This window comes from Macrobrachium nipponense, chromosome 25, assembly GCF_015104395.2.
Source record: "Macrobrachium nipponense isolate FS-2020 chromosome 25, ASM1510439v2, whole genome shotgun sequence".
Lineage (NCBI taxonomy): Eukaryota > Metazoa > Arthropoda > Malacostraca > Decapoda > Palaemonidae > Macrobrachium > Macrobrachium nipponense.
The window spans coordinates 76,054,944-76,066,269 of record NC_087214.1 but is presented as its reverse complement, the minus strand read 5'-3'; the positions used below and the strand labels follow the sequence as shown (position 1 = coordinate 76,066,269).

Sequence of the window (11,326 nt, the reverse complement as noted above, 5' to 3'; positions counted from 1 at the left end):
TATATATATATATATATATATATATATATATATGTGTGTGTGTGTGTGTGTGTGCATATACATCTGTGGTTTACATAAACTTCCTGGACGTTATAAAAGAATCTGAATTGTAATTAATAGGAGTCTAGTGCATACACTTCTCAGGGAATGACAGATGTTTTCGACTCTTGTCATCAGTGCACTGAACCTCAGTCGGCTCTTTCTTTAGATCAGCTTTCCTTGCGACTGTCGCCGAAGGTGAACTGGATTCCTGGAATTTTTTTTTTTTTTATTTATGACGTCGTTCCATATCCTGTGGTGAATTGAGCAAGGAAGGAAGGAAGGAAGTCTCCATTTGATACTGCAGACATCTCATTTGAGTGTCGACCGTGGAATGCTGTGAGTCTCTCTTTCTGAATGGAGGAGGACAAATAGGGTGGTAATCATTATGTTTTTTATTCTACATTGATAAAACTTCTAGCGTTTCTTTTTTCCTAACCCTTCATAAAACCTTTTGCGAAGATAACCTAATCTTGAACAATCGGATAAATAAAACTGGTGTATTAAAGTATTGTCAGTTTTGTAGGGTATTGGGAAACTAATTTTTTCCTTGATAAGAGTAAACATATATTTTTCCAGTAGAAAATGTAATAATAATTGTAAATTACCGGTCGACGTATTTTACCCAAATGAGAAAACGCAGACTCTGACCGAGGAAAGAACTTGCCGGAACAGCAAAAATTCCTTGGACAAATGACACACACAAGCTGAGATTTTGTTTTCCACTGCTTGATGGAAGCGGCCAGGAACTAATTACATTAATTAGTGCTATAAAAAGGACAGGATGGGATTTTTTTTAACTAGACTATAGATATCCTGCCTGGATTTTCGGTAACTGACTTGGGAAAAGAGAACAATTTAAACCGAGAAATCATTGTTGGAACACTGGTGTGCGGGATGCTGGGAGTCCATTCAGTAAATGGATTGATTTGAGAGACACTCTTGTGAGGAATTCACCGAACACTTCTTTCACACATTTGTTATATTACATTTGGTGACAGTATATAAAAGCATACATCTCTGGTGAATTTTTTTTGAAGAACATAATGAACGTCAGAAGCAAGTTTATTTAAAGATTTTCCTTGATATTAAATAATGCAAGGATGACCTAAAAATAATTTACTAGGTAACAGTCTAGAGACTAAACAGAACAAGAAAGAAAAGGAAAACAAAGTTGGAATGTTAAGAAGAAAGAAGTCCTATGACAAATCAGTAAAGGATACTTTTTTGAAAATAAGTAGAAATTAGTTCCATTTTATTTCATATTTTGTTTTAGCTAAAATCCATTCATAAATTGGTTTGTATTGATGTATTCATATAATATTTTTCAAATTACAGGAAACGCGCGAGAGACCGACCACCTTCCTCGCCCCGGACGGTACGGTGAGTTACTGTGCTAAACATTATATTCTCGAAATTTGCAGGTAGCAACTTTAGAAGAAAACATCGCCCTCTAATTTCTGAAGGTTTCCAGTTTTAAAAGCTTTCGTATTTTAGTATTGTAAAATTCTCAAAATGGTCGTTCTGTTTCTCGTGATAATAGTGTCGTCTCCATATTGTAATAGGCTTGGCCGACAGCCATTTTTCGTAACAAAAATTAAACCATTTCTTTTTAAATTTTTTTGATAGATGTTTGGCGATTAACATCACTAGGATATGGGAGAGTGACATAAAGGAGTATAATAATAATAATAATAATAATAATAATAATAATAATAATAATAATAATAATAATAATAATAATAATAATAATAATTAATCTTATATATTATCTTTTCTATTTTTCTTATTACTCGCTTTTCTGGCTCAGCGATACTTCGCAATAATTGGCTAATATTCATATTGGGAATAGAACAGAATTTATTAGTTTCAAGTGATCTCTTATATTCAGTTCAGCGGCTGCATTTTTTTTTACGTTAACGTAACGTTCAGTGGTTTTGCTCAGTGATTCCTCCTCTTGTTGTGAATTGCCTAACTATCGTGTTAACGATTGTTTTTATTTTGTTTTCGAGTTGGAATGGAACTGTAGTGCAGTGAGTGGAGGCTGGCGAAGACAGTTCGGGCCTGTATAAGCTTCTGGACGTACGCTCTTTAGTTGGCAGCCTTCTGGAGATTTATATTACGCCTTTTTGGAGGAATACTCCGACGGACCTCCCTTGGAAGTGGTTTTCCGTAGATGTGCTGAGCCATCTACGGCGTAAGTGCATTGTGGAGTTTGATCACGGCTGTGATATCGCAGGTTATCGTCACTTGCGACGCCCCTGTACTCCTGTTTCCCGCCTGAGGATTTGGCGGAAGACGTGGTCGTCGCTGTCCCGCCACGTAGGAGGCGTTACGGCAACCACTGTCCTGTGTTGTCCATCTCCAGCTGCTGGTCCAGGAGAGCTTAGGGCTCGTGAGGAGGCTCGTAGGGAGGCAATTGCCAGGTAAGAGATGATTATCCTGTGTTGTCCCTCGGGATCGAACTCTACCCCTGTGTCTACCTGGGGGACGGGACCTCCTACATTTTTGTTGGTACCTAAATCGTCCACATACCTTCACTATGCTGACATATATTCCACCTCAAACACACACACACACACACACACATAAAAATAAGACCGGAGTCACTCACCGGCCTGGGGAGCCTTCGCAGGGAGGAACAGCTGTCATATTAGATGATGTAACTACCAAAGACAATACACGAAAGATGGGAAGCTCAAGCCACAGCCGCATCGGCCGCATACAATTTAGTACCTGGCATGAAATGAAGATGGCGGTAGCATTGCACCTGCTTCATCGTCTGTTTGTTTTACAAAGACAATCCATTGTCTGGATCTTCTGGGAGATTTCATATGGGAGAGCATAAGTAGGTTAGTTAAGTTAGAGTGTTTTACTTTAATTTCAATGAAGTTCACTAACCTTTTAATCTATGATTGAATTTTCCTATATGTATGGATAAAAGCATTCAAAATAAAATAAAAAATTACATGCAAACCAGCATATCTGCTCCCACAAGATCCATTCTTACCGTTTCATCTATGTTTCTGCATTATATGCTCATAATTGTTCAATTTTTAAAATGAAATCTTGTAATTGGTACCAACACCCCACATAGTATTCCAAAGTAAATTTGACCATTTGGCAGCAAATGTACGCAGTAATACAGTAGTAATAAATTGGCAAAACAAGTTGTGAAAACCTATGATATTTTGCTTGTACTGTACATGATGCAAAAAGAAACATGGGTTTCAAGTCAATTAGAATAATTTGTTTCAGATTTTTTTTATGGAATGTGCATGCTTCTTTGCAGAAATGGCATTTTACTAGAAAATACCAGGCAGAAGTGTTGGTTTACATTACCTTCATAAAAGGGTGCCAATTGAATATGCATTTTTGAGAACTCCCACAATTGGGCTATGAGATTTTAATAAATTGTTATAAAATAGGTTCTGACTGATCAAGAGCTAATAAATAATCATGAAATATAATAACTATTCATTCCTCTAGGTTCTTAGATTTGTCTGACACATGTATTGTTTTATGTACAGTATATAATATTTTAGGAATAAGTACCTAAATATCAGATATATAACTATTAAGAAATATTGTATATTGTAACTTCCCTTAGACATGGATTTCAACTTCCCTCAAATGACAAATGATGAATTGCCACCCTGCTTCATATATCTATGTCTATGTATTTGCAGATGCCTACAGTGGATTAAATGTCTTCTTGATAAAAGTACAAAATATGTAAAAAAAACTGTTGTAGAGTATGCAGTCTTCACTTTTCCTGCAAGAACTTTGTGACTCTGGATTCCTCAAGACTCAATAAAAATGCATGTCCAGATCAACAGCTTGCAGGTGTGGATGAATATGTTATTGCTATAATATAAAGATTGTTATATACTGTAATTTGTTTTATAATACATTTTATAGTACAGTATTATGCACTGAAAATGTTAGTTATACTAGTAACTCTTTCCCACTTTCACAGGTAATCCAAATGATACATCTGCAGCACCAGCAATAACATACAACTCTGATGCAGTACTGCAACATTTGAAAGCATTTTTTGAAAAATCTGGCACAGGTACAGTTGAGTGCACATTTCCATTTTTACTTCATTAATATTGTTTTTTTAAAGGAGGTAAAATGTCAGTAAATTATAAAAAAAACCTTCAAGTGTTTATGCTGTAATTTGATTAGCATATACAGTATTACTAGTGCCTGTTCTAAGTGAAAGTGTTTCAGTGATTTTGTTTAATAATTGCTCAAGCCCAAAAAAAGGAAAATAATTACTGTATACTATATTGGTGAAATAAGATATATGAGAATAAGTTTGTTTCATTCTAACTGCCCTCTCAATTTTAGATAAGATACTTAGCAATTAATGTTAACTGCCCTCTCAGTTTTAGATAAAGATACTTAGCAATTAATGTTACATTAACTGAAGGATTTTAATTAATGATTCAGAAATGCCTAATATATAAGTCATAAGCTATGATAGAGCCCTATAATCATGTTAACAAGCATATTAAATCGATTTAGTATTCAATAATTTATAAAGAGAAGTTTTTATTGCAGCATAAGAATAAATTTTGACATTTAAAAAAGCCGCGCTACGCCACAGCAGAGTTTTAGTTGAGGGCATGATCATAGATGGCGCGCATTCTGACGGGTTGGATGATGTTTTTTTTTAATGGTGTTAATAGTCAGTTTCCCATCTTTCGTGTATTGTCTTTGGTAACTACGTAAGTCATGTGACTCTCTTTGTTCCAGTAATGGGCGACCGGTGTTTTCGGGCACTGTTTCCGGGTCATTTCCCGCCCATTCTGGGTCGTTTTGAAAACTGCCCCGAATGATTTGAATGTTTTGGCGTTTCCAGAGATAAAATCTCCAGTTATTTAACGGCATTTCTATTGCACGGTTTCCGCACGAGGAGCGGAAGTGTCGAAGGAAAGTGACGTTAACTGAAAAGTCTCCGAGACATGGACAGAGGAAGACATCTCCAGACTTGCAGATATCTTTGGAAATATTCCTTCCTTTTGGACTCATATAGTTTAATGCATTGGTCTTCGGCTTTTCATCAGTACTAAAGAGTAATTGATGCTCACTCTCATTCATTAAAGGACGTTATATCATTGTCAAAATTACAGACTTCATTGCAAGATAAGATATCTTCGTGCACCTGTGATGTGTCCATTTGATCGTTCTTGTTTTTAAATGTCACGATGGTTTTTTTTATTATCATTATTAATAGGGCTTAGTTTTTCCAGACCTCTGAGTCTCAAGTAGACTATTCTCGGGCTTGTATTTTTATCATGTAACAACGTTTAATTTCCAATAATTGTCCTTTTTATGATATACACACATACTATTTTATCCATACATAGCATAAATGATACACAGTTGCATATATACTACATAATGAATGTGTGTGCATGTTATAGGTTATTAAAATATGAGCAACCAAAGTATGTCTGTGTCTAAGAAAAATGCTCCGGTCTATGTAAATATAATCTGTGAGGTTCTTAATCAATCAATAAGTTAGAAAACAACAGGCATATAGTATGTGAAACGTATTTAATATATCCACAACGAGCCCTTCGATGACGTCAGACATCCACAGAGATCAGACAACCTCCAACCAGTCTCTCTCCTCTCTCTCTCTCTCTCTCTCTCTCTCTCTGTCCTGTTGGGTTGTTTGGAATCCTGTAGTCAACAACAGGCCTCCTGTAACCTTCAGCATTATGTTCTGACTCATGGGGCACTGATTTACTACCGTCTGAAGCGCTACCCACAAGGCATACTGTAAGCAATACCCAACTACAGGCATGCTGGAAAGTTTCCAAATATATAGACCTATTTAGTGCTTCTCACGGGTCAGTGTTCCGTCTTGCAGTCGCTTTCGTTATCCTTCTGTCTGAATGACGATGCAAAGAGATTAATGGATCATTCACGAATTAATGTATAATTGAAAGGAAGAGTTATCATAATCAGGCCCTTGGGTTTCCACGGGGGTAGAGGGGGGGGGGGGGGGAGGGGAGTCGGAAACACGAGCTATATTATCATTATAATAATCGTGAGCGTTTCTCACGTCATCACCAGACGATAACCCCGTTATGTGAAACATTAACTGCCGTTCGATTTTCTATAGATTTATACGATATTATTTTAATAATATTCTAACGAATATTATCTATATAAGAATAACATATATTAGTTATTATCGCGATACCAACGACGCTCTTCAAAAAGTGTTTATGCAAGTCTTGTATAAATATAGTCATTGAAACAAAAAACGAAATAGAATACAACGACTCAATTCTCTCTCTCTCTCCCCCCATAAAATTGTGTTCATTACACATACAACTTTTAAATGAATGGTATTTCAAAGCCCAACAGAGCTTATAAGATTAAAAATCAGTATTACAAAATTGATTGATTGTGAGTTATCTGGCGTCAAACTACCAGGGTCACCGACGCCGAAGTATTACAAAAGCGAATATCAAAAAGCTAAAGGCAATGTTTCTGCTATACTTGGAAAATAACAAAAAATATGCTATTTAATGGACAACAAACAGATAGGAGCTCTATGCCATTGCCAGCAGTAACTGATGTACACTCTAAGGCTGAAAAATTCAATGATTTTTTTCGCTGAGGTCGGGAAAAAAACTTTCGAAGAAATCCAAGAGGAAATTAGGAAATGTAATATCTCTACTGAAACAGTACGCAATATTCCAGTTAGAGAATGAGATAGTTTTAAGCCTACTCCTCTTGATTGTAGTACTGTCATCTTAGTTATAAAAAATCTTAAAAGCACAAATGCCTTTGGATCTGACGGGATTAGCTTGCGTTTCATTAGGGATGGGTTATACATTATTGCATTTTACCTTACAGTTATAATTAACACATCCATAGCCACTAAACAGTATCCGGAGTTATGTTTTTAAGAGTGGTGATATGGAAGACGTCTCTAATTGTCGTCCTATATCTTTGCTACCGATATTGTCAAAAGTTTTGGGAAAAATAATTGCTATTCAATTAACTGATTTTCCAGAGACAAATGGTCTAATCTCACAAAGTCAACACGACTTCAGACCAAAATTATCAACTGAAACGACTCTATTAAAAATATCAGATAAGATTTATAATAACATGGATAATAAAAAAGTTTCACTACTCCTTTTACTTGACCTCTCAAAAGCCTTCGACAGCGTGAATCACAATATGTTATTTGATAAATGTACATCACTGAGTATAGATCCACTCTGGTTTATGAATTACTTACATAACAGATCCCTGTCAGTTAGAATGGATCAAATTGTGTCTTCTCAAAAAATTGTAGAGTTTGGTGTACACCAGGGCTCTATTCTTGGCCCAATACTCTTTGTAATATATGTCAATGATCTGGTAAAATCACTACCCGGCTGTTCGTCAGCCAATACGCCGACGACACCCGATCTTAATTGAAGGAAATGTTAATGAAATGGACGAACTAATTCATAGGTCAGAATACATACTAAAGAAGGCCAAATACTACTTCTTAACTAATGGTTTGCTTCTTAATAAAAAAAATTCATTTTAATAGGTTCCCGACAATATATACCCGAAATTGGAGACAATGTGCAAATAGATTTTAATGGAAATATGATTAAACCCTTGAACGCTGTAAAAAATCTAGGGGTTTATTTCGACAGATATATGACGTTTGAAACGCATATAGATGAAATTTATAAGAAAGTGATGGGTACTTTAATTTATTTAATATTTGATTCTTCTACGCGTAAAATAGTTGTTCAGTCGCTGGCTATGAGTATAATCAACTTCTGTTTAAGAATTTGGGGAGTAACTGGTCCTACACAAATGAAAAGGTTTCAAAAACTTCAAAACTTTGCCGCCCGAGTGGCTGTTGGTAATGTAAAAAAACATGACCACATATCCCCTTACCTAAAAACATTAGAATGGTTAAAGATAAAAGACAAATATACCATAGATGTTTGTAATCTGGTATTCAAGACAACACAAAAAATAACTCCTGAATGGTTATATAATTTTCCAACAATACACACAGTTAATGGGGTTTCTACTCGACAGCAGGAAAATCTGTATGTAGAAAGAAACTAATTTTAAATGGTTGCGATTAGCGTAAGTTTTACTGAACGTTATGCTTAATTGTCATATTAAAAGTGCTTTTGAAGGCGCTACTGTACTTTATAGATATTGGAGTTAGTTTTAGATCATACTTATTGATAAGATTGCTTTTATTTACAAATTAAGATATCCTTAGTCCTTTATAATCTGGTATGCTTATTTGTTTTACTTTGTGTTATTTTAATACTATTTGTACATGACTTGTTTTTAACGCAACTTATGTGGTCTATGACAATGTATTTTAATACTGAAGTAGAATAAATTTTACTCATTATATTTTAAGTAAACACACTCTAATTTTATTACATTCTTTTATTAACTATGAATTTTATTAATTGCTGAAGTTTTAGTCGATTTGTTGACTCTTAAACAAACTTTTGTATGCCTAAAATAACAAATATTTTAACTATTTGTAAGATGATTTTACTAATCGTAATTTTATATTTTATGAATACCCAATGTAAATATTGGAAATAAAGAATTATTATTATTATTATTATTATTATTATTATTATTATTATTATTATTACTCTCTCTCTCTCTCTCATCTCTCTCTCTCTCTCTCTCTCTCTCTCTCTCTCTCTTTAGACGACGATCATTTGTTATTGATCAGCGAGACCTTTCGCATCGCTTTTAACACGAAGGAACGCATCAGTGGCGTGGTCGGTTTGGTCTTGGCGCGTCACCTCGATTACCGCGAGTTCAGTTCTCGGCCATTCCTTTGAGAGGTCAGAGATGTGTATTCCTGGTGATAGAAGTTCACTCTCGACGTAGTTCGGAAGTCACGTAAAGCCGTTTGTTCCGTTGCTGAATTACCACCGGTTCCATGGAACGTAGAAACACCATACAAACAAACAAACGAACGAACGAAGGACGTTCCAAGTGCAGTTTCTGAGATATCAAGAAAAACCTCATGTTAGTAACCCTTTTGAAAAGAGGATATAATACATTATTAGATTTATTACGTGCGAGACCTTTGTCCTTCCAGTAATGACGTGATTCTTTTATAAAAATGTGTAATATTTTTATATCTTTTCGTTTCTCGATGCCTTTGACTTTTTTGAAAGATATCTTGTACTCCTGCTCAGTTTGTAGCTAGGTGAGAGAGAGAGAGAGAGAGAGAGAGAGAGAGAGAGAGAGAGAGAGAGAGAGAGAGACGAGAAGAGAGAGAGAATAAAGATGATCCTACATGAATCGAAATTTAGAAGACATAGTATATTGGCTAGAATGTATAACAGTTAAGGTCGTTTAGTTTTGTTGTTTACAGAAAGCAATTAATTATTATTGTACTACACTTTTTACCACATCTTCGAAATTGTGGTGACTTCGTTTTTTTTCCTATAGCGATGGAGAATACTTTATACTAATATCCTTCATTTTTCCAAAGTAATTAATTGCGATAAAAAAAACATACATCTCTCACGGAAAAGGAAATACAAAAAAAAGAGACAGGCCTTTGAAAGTGAGGTACTTTAAATTCACCTTACATCTCAGTTAATGATCACACGACTCGTATGAATGAAATAAGAACAGTAATGACGATCTGAGCTTCTCCGGGAAGATGATCATCTTATACGAGAGCCTTTTTAATTAAGGGTTATTTATCCTTTATCGATTTCTTGCCTCACTTAGGTCTCTGCTGAAGCTCAATCTTTTCTTCCCTTGTAGGGGGTAGTGCCGTCAGTGCACCTCATGCGGTGTAATGTAAGCATTATTTAATGTTCTTTGCAGCGTCCATTCGGCCCCTAGCTGCAACCCCTTTCGTTCCTCTTACTGTACCTCCATACATATTCTTTCTTCCATCTTACTGTCCACCCTCTCGTAACAGTTGATTCATAATGCAACTGTTTTGAGGGTTTCCTCCTGTTAATCCTTCAAACCTTGTCACTGGCAATTTCCGTTTCAGCGCTGAATGGCCTTAGTTGCCCCAGCTCTTGGCATGAATGCTGTCTGACATCTGGTGACCTTTGATCGTGTCACAGCCCCTCAAGGGGTGGGGGGGGGGGGGGGGGGTGTTGTCTCACGCCTTAGAGTGAGTTGGGTTTGCAGCGCCCTGCCAATTGAATCATTGGTCTTGTAATACTAGCTGTTGTTATGATGACTTATAAGTTGCTTTTGAAAGATCCACCAAGTCCTCGAAAGTTTTGAAACTGGTCGAAGTAATTATACCAAACACTTAAAGAAAACAAGAAATGTGCTTAGATTCTTCGGCGCAATCGAGTTTTCTTTATAGTTTATAATAAAAGCCACTGAAAATAGACCTATCTTTCGGTATGAACCTTGCCCCATGAAACTTTACCCACGGCCCGATGGTGGCCTGTCCTAAATCATTACCAGGCGCACGATTATATCTAACTTTAACCTTAAATAAGCTAAAAGCTATAAAGGTGAGATTGCTGTAATTTGGTACGTTTGATAATAGGAGGGTGGATGAACAACATACCAATTTACAGCCCTCTAGCCTCAGTAGTTTTCTAGATCTGAGGGCAGACAGGAAAAGTGCGGACGGACAGACAAAGCCATCTTAATAGTTTTCTTTTACAGAAAACTAAAAGCATTTGTTGTTTGAGAAAGGTTGTCAGAACTAATTTCAAATTAAATAACGTGAATTTCCTAATACTAATATAATTTATACTTGGTGTATACGAAAGCACGTGATTCTGAGTTACTTACGGGTTAATATCGTATTTTTATATATTACGACAACAAGAGATTACTGCAACAACACAGACAAACTTATCGAGATCTAACGAGTATCTAGCTAAGGGCCGACTTGATGAAGACTAACTGTGTCTGTATTTTTGTCATCTTCCTTTCATTTTCATCTTCCATTATCTCATAATCTCGGAGATGAATTATTAAAGTATGTATTAAACGCTCCAGAAATGGTGATCGAATAATATTAACTATCGATTCTGGCAGAAATTTGTTTTGAAATATGAAAATTGAGTCGAAACAGAAGACTTATGAGGATTTCTCTTCACCAGATTAACTTGCAATTGTTTTCTTGGTGGAGAATGGCCCATACGACCTTTTTTTTTCGATACATAAAACAGTAGTTCAAGGTTAAAGGAAAAATTTTTAAGTCATTTTCTTTTTATTTGAAATTCATGCAAGAATAAAATATCAGTAGGGTGTTATTGTTTCT

The 11,326-nt window shown here is 35.6% G+C and overlaps 1 long non-coding RNA gene across 1 annotated transcript; it reads left to right on the top strand.

Moving 5' to 3' along the window:
• Nucleotides 1-189: 189 nt before the first annotated feature.
• LOC135199228 (uncharacterized) lies at nt 190-4,067 on the top strand. Its single transcript, XR_010310984.1, has 3 exons — nt 190-2,465; nt 3,729-3,885; nt 4,019-4,067. It is a non-coding gene; the product is annotated as an uncharacterized LOC135199228 (long non-coding RNA).
• Nucleotides 4,068-11,326: the final 7,259 nt, after the last annotated feature.